Source organism: Anneissia japonica, unplaced genomic scaffold (genome assembly GCF_011630105.1).
Source record: "Anneissia japonica isolate Jap-2015-1 unplaced genomic scaffold, ASM1163010v1 scaffold287721_len753485_cov172, whole genome shotgun sequence".
NCBI classification, from domain to species: domain Eukaryota; kingdom Metazoa; phylum Echinodermata; class Crinoidea; order Comatulida; family Comatulidae; genus Anneissia; species Anneissia japonica.
The window spans coordinates 487,620-493,147 of NW_022699480.1; the positions used below are offsets into that span (position 1 = coordinate 487,620).

Sequence of the window (5,528 nt, forward strand, 5' to 3'; positions counted from 1 at the left end):
ATGCTACACAATGTATTATTATGTCCTTTATTCTAACACTGTATTTACCTTTCTTTGATGATTTATTTAGCAAGAGGTCGCAGGTTCAGAGCTTTCAGAGACTCGCAGAGAGGGAAAGGAGAAAGGGAAATTGATTACTATTTGTAAAGTTCCTCTAGTACCATGATATACAAGATTTACACTTTAAGGACCTTTAAGTGTATTTAGCACAAGATTGGAAATTCAATTTTACATTAAGGTAGGTGTTTATTTTGACTTTATTTTATTTGTATTCCTTTCATTTTAATATTTCAACTGACAGAATAAACAGAAGTAAATAATTGCCTGAACTTTTATTTTGCAGGTTTCTTATCACTTTTTATACAAAAGAGCTATCATGAATCATAAAACTTGTACACAATTACACAATGATGATGATAATTTCACCAAACCCCAACCGTAACTCAGTCTATGGGCCTCAGTTGACACATCAAAGGGCCTGGTAATTATTCTTGCACAGGAGCCTGTCATCACCTAGCTATGCTGCCGCCTCCTCCTCCTCATCATTATCTTCATTACCATTATTAATTTTCCATGGTAAAGTAGGGAAAAACAATGAATTCGGAGTGTATTCATGCATTAATAGAGGTCTCAAAATGCAGCAAAGTGCATTTCCAAGCACTTAAGAAACTAAAACTTTGCGAAAGAGGATCCCCTAGACCCCCTCCATGTCTAAACCACAAATTACGCTCTCTTCTCATGACCTGTCCACCCTAGGACTCCATCTGTGAGATAGTCAGGGTAAATTCTGGATCCGTGCCTACTGTATACAGTTGAACAATTGAATTTTTAAGTTAACTTAAAAAACCAAGAGCAAGGCAGTGTTTTTTAAACACAGCCAGGCAGGTCATTCAAGAGGAATGATACAAAGGAATGAAAGCTTCATTTTAGCCAAAAAGATCAAAATGCAAAACTATACATACCAATGTAAATATCACAATTACAGCAGTAATTGAGCAGAACATTTTGTTTACAACATAGGTGAATAAAAAGACTTAATGGGGAATTTAATCACAGATAGCATACGATACACTCAATTCAGAATCATATTAAGATAATTTCAGACACAGAAACAGGTGCTTAGTACTTGCACACAATGACCTTTAGACTGCTTAATAACAATAACATGAATAATTTAATTTTTATTAGAATTTTTAATTACTATTGGTAACAAATAAAATATGCAGATAAACAACAAAGAGTGTGAATAGTTGACAATAACTTGAATTAAGGGATTATTCTGCTTTGTCATTAACCTTTCATAAATTAAGCTACCTATTTGAAGAATCAATCAAGAAATACTAGTTCTATGGTTGGAATAGGAAATGAAGAATGTTGATCACCAAACCAATTAAGAATCCACACCAGTTCTAAATTTCATGAAAATGAAAATAGTATCTACCAATAGCAGTGACCAGAAACATCATTAAATGACGTTTCATTTTTTAAAATTGTGGGAAATGAAAAGGAGTAAGGTTTTCCCCATTGTAAACATTAAAATCCAGTTGTTTCATATTTAATTGTATTACCGGTAAATCAAACGTATGACCGATTTATTACTGGAAGGTTCCTATTAATATTTTTATATTAAAATTTGTTGAGTTGCTATTATATCTCTTGTAAATTTTGCAATGCTCTGTTATTAATATGTGAAGATGCACACCTACTGGGCCATGTTCCATTGATAAAACATCTCATTCAGACTAATAAATTGCCATAGCATTATAAATATTTTAATTATAATTTTGTAAAAATCAAAAATGTCTCGCATCCAAACTGTCAGATGAGAAGTATTCTGATTAAAGTTGTTATATCATTAGTAGAGGAGAGTATATTTTCAATAAATTGATCAATCAATTCAATCAATCAATAATTAATAATGATGTAAACAACAAATTATGTAGAATGGTTTAAATATGTCTTAAAGATAATTAGACATACTGTATTACAAAAATATCTAGATCTAAATGGCCAACCATTTGGAAAGTCAGAGAAAACTGAAAATGAATAAAATACAGTATACCTTAGAAATATATGGTAATTATGAACTACTTACTTTAAAACATACCTTTGCCATTATATGGCCTCAACATACCGTAATTCCCCACCTCTGCTGCTGTTACCCATGACGTCCATCAGACCTTTCAACTTTTTGCCACATTACTGTACTCTTATTCTTTGAGAAATATTCAGGTTTCTTTAAAGTGCAAATAAGGAAAAAGGAAAAAGAAAAAAAAAAAGAAAAAATTGATTGCCCAAAAGGCCTCAAAGCTTATTTTCGGGTGTCTAGAACACAGAAATTTCGTGGGACATTCCCCCAGACCCCTAGAGTATTGTTATCTCAATCAGCCCCACTTTTGGACATCTCTGGATCCGTCCCTGGACACATATCTGCTTTTGAGAACTTTTACAACCAAAACACACTGCAGGTTTTATTCCCCCCTATTTCTTATTTCTCTTTTTTTTGTTTTGCCATTTTGTTTTCAAAGACTATCCTAGGTCTAGGCCAACTCACTACAACAAGAAGGTCGTTCACCAGTCACAGCACAGATAAAACAGTGGTAACTACTTTAGAGCGAAATGTCTAGGCCTCCGGATGTCCCCAGCGGTAGCTGCCAGGTTCTTGGAAATTTTTATTTTAAATTTAGTGAAAATGGACTGTGTACCAAAAGGCAATATCTTGTATAGTATCTTGCATTCTATAGCTACGGTCTGTTTGTAGCAATCAGACTGATACTCACTGATTATAAAGTTAGATAGGTCTGACATTTCCCTTGTCTATACATAATAAATGAAAGCAGGAGAATGGTCTGGGATGTCAACAATGTAAATTCGATTTTCTATAGGTCAATAAATGTTATTAATATATAATATAAATGATGTATTTATGTAGAAATTCATTCAAAATTCATGTCATTCCAGTTCTATTAAAAATACATTAATCTGGTTTGATAACATTTTATTCTAAATTCAACAATTCTTAGAAAAAATTACAAGCATACTGTATACAGTAATAATAGTAATAATAATAATATAATAATAATAATAATAATAATATTTATAATAATAATAATTATAATAATAATAAATAATTATATGCAGGTTTATATATAGCATTCTATAAAACTAAGTCTCACAGCACTTTTCCACATGATTACCCTAGTCATTGGAACGATGTCTATGGGAGAAATTCCAGTTTGCTGCATAAAATATATCAGCGCATTTTGTACTCGAACCTCCTCAGGTACCCACTTATACTCCTGGGTGGATAGAAGCAATGCTGATAAAGTGCCTTGATCAGGGACACAAGTGAAATGACGGTGAGGGATTGATACCCTGACCTCAAGGTTGGGAAACCAAATCATTTCTGCTGCGCAAAACCACTTCTATAGGTTCCTATTCTAGGTTTCTACTGAATAAAGTACAGTATTCACATCATTTTTGGACCACTGTCCATCCTCTACAAGTCTGTCGGATTTTTTTTAAATTTGATCTCGGTTACTTTATTAGAAATTATCTGCAAAATCAAGACTGCAAAACCTTGAATAGAAGCCTAATGGGCTAAATCTCAAGAAGCCCATCTCGAATTGAAACCCAACTCTTTAGTTTGCAAAAGTAGCCTCGAAAAGATGCCCATGTGTTTCTTTTAAAGATAGCATTGGCTTTTTTTAAAATACAGTAATTTAGGTGATTGAATGCCGGTTAATACACTCCATGATACAGATTGATGTTACAGTGGCCATATTTATTGTTTTATAGTAGTCAATTCCCAAAATTTACAGCATTAATTTTAAAAGAAGCCCCCTATTTACTTTGAAAAAGTAGCCTCGGAAAAAGCCATCTCGAAAAGAAGCCCATCCAAAATTTGAAAAAAAAAAAAAAAAAAAAAATGCCCAGGGCTTCGATTTGAGGTTTTACGCTGGGATATGTTTATCTTTAATTTCATACTTCTGACTTTAAACTGTGTTTCTCAATACCCAGTCCACTGCTATAAGGAACCACAACCTTAACAAATTCCACTCAATGATGATGGTGGTGTCATCGATGACGACAACCACACTGAACTAAAACTGTCCTCATTCCTTGGAAATTGGAAATTTGGACTGGCCACAGTGCAATGACATCCAACTAATTACACAATGTAACAACAGAAAACATACAGACACAAATATATTTCTTAACCTGCCTAACATTCAATGTGAAGGAAAATTTGAGGAGCTGAGAGACTAGAATCCAATTAAAGACTGATGATGGCCAGGTTTGAACCGGGGTCTACGGTGCAAAAATCAGAAACAATACCTGTCATCCAAACGCTTTAGATTTATCTGATATTCCTTACTACTTAATTATATATTCAATAAAAATTTCAATCCTACTCATTTTATTTAGGTACACTAAAAGCACATAGAAAGCCAACTGAAATCTGTCCTAGATAACATGAAAAAATAATATTGTTCTAAACCTTTATTTAGATTCAAAATTCAGTAATGTCATCGTAAGGTTTTGAAATGCTATTTTTACTGATTTTCAACCCTTTTATTGTTCCTCCCCAATGCTAATTATCCCCAAAATAGAATTTTGCTTGATAATTTTACAGATTTTGACTAAAGGCAAGTCCAATCATTTTTTGATTATGGCCTTATTTTGCTTTTTATTGAAAACTTGTCATTAAATCAAATTATATATCATCTTGATTTCGAAAAAATATTTGTGTGATACTTCTGATTGTTTTGATGCCATAACTAGGGCTCTGTCTAGACTACCAAATTTTCATTAGGGGCATTGAGGGCATGTGGCAACCCATTTGAAAAATTCTGAACCTGCCCCTGGATATCCTTGTACACCATATGGCACCATTTCAACACTCTAATAAGCTCTGCACTCAATTAAATGCTGCACTGATGAAGCCTAAATTAAGTACCACTATGCTTCCATGGGTCAATTACATTAGATGCAAATATAGTTTACTAATAAAAAATAAAAAAAATAAAAAAAAATCAGTGTCATAGTGAAACAACAAAAAAAATGGAATAAACTTAAAATCATAATAATAACATAGATATATTACACAACATTGGGTTTCAAAGTATTTTGAAGTGTAAGCACATGCGTCGTTCGTTCATTCGTGTGAATCCATAATCACACAAACTACACAGGTGTTAATGTAGCTTCCTTTAGCGAATAATCGCGAATAATGGATTCTAGTTGCTGCTATCAGTTGACTGCAACAGCGTAGTATTTATTAGCATTCATATATATATATGCTCTAAGTTGACTTGTTACATTCATGTTCATCAACTTTTTTAATGCCTATAAAATAATAAAATATCAATTGATTGCATTACACTGTAATTCCTTTGTCTGTTTTCATTACCTCCACCAAGGAGGTTATGTGTTCACCCTTGTCTGCCTCCTGTCTGTCTGCTAGCAAGATTACGCAGAAACTAATGAATGGATCATCATAAATTTAGTGGAATGGTACATAATAG

The 5,528-nt window shown here is 32.9% G+C and overlaps 1 protein-coding gene across 2 annotated transcripts in view; it reads right to left on the reverse strand.

Moving 5' to 3' along the window:
- LOC117102977 (nitric oxide-associated protein 1-like) overlaps positions 1 to 5,528 on the reverse strand; it is a 46,295-nt gene that overhangs the window by 7,325 nt on the left and 33,442 nt on the right. Inside the window, exon 8 of one of the 2 annotated variants that reach the window (XM_033243434.1) lies at positions 2,097 to 2,236. The exons of the other annotated variant lie outside the window; for it this stretch is intronic. The gene's annotated coding sequence lies outside the window, so the exon portion shown is untranslated. Of the gene's footprint in view, positions 1 to 2,096; positions 2,237 to 5,528 lie in introns of those variants that run through there. 2 annotated transcript variants of the gene reach the window in all.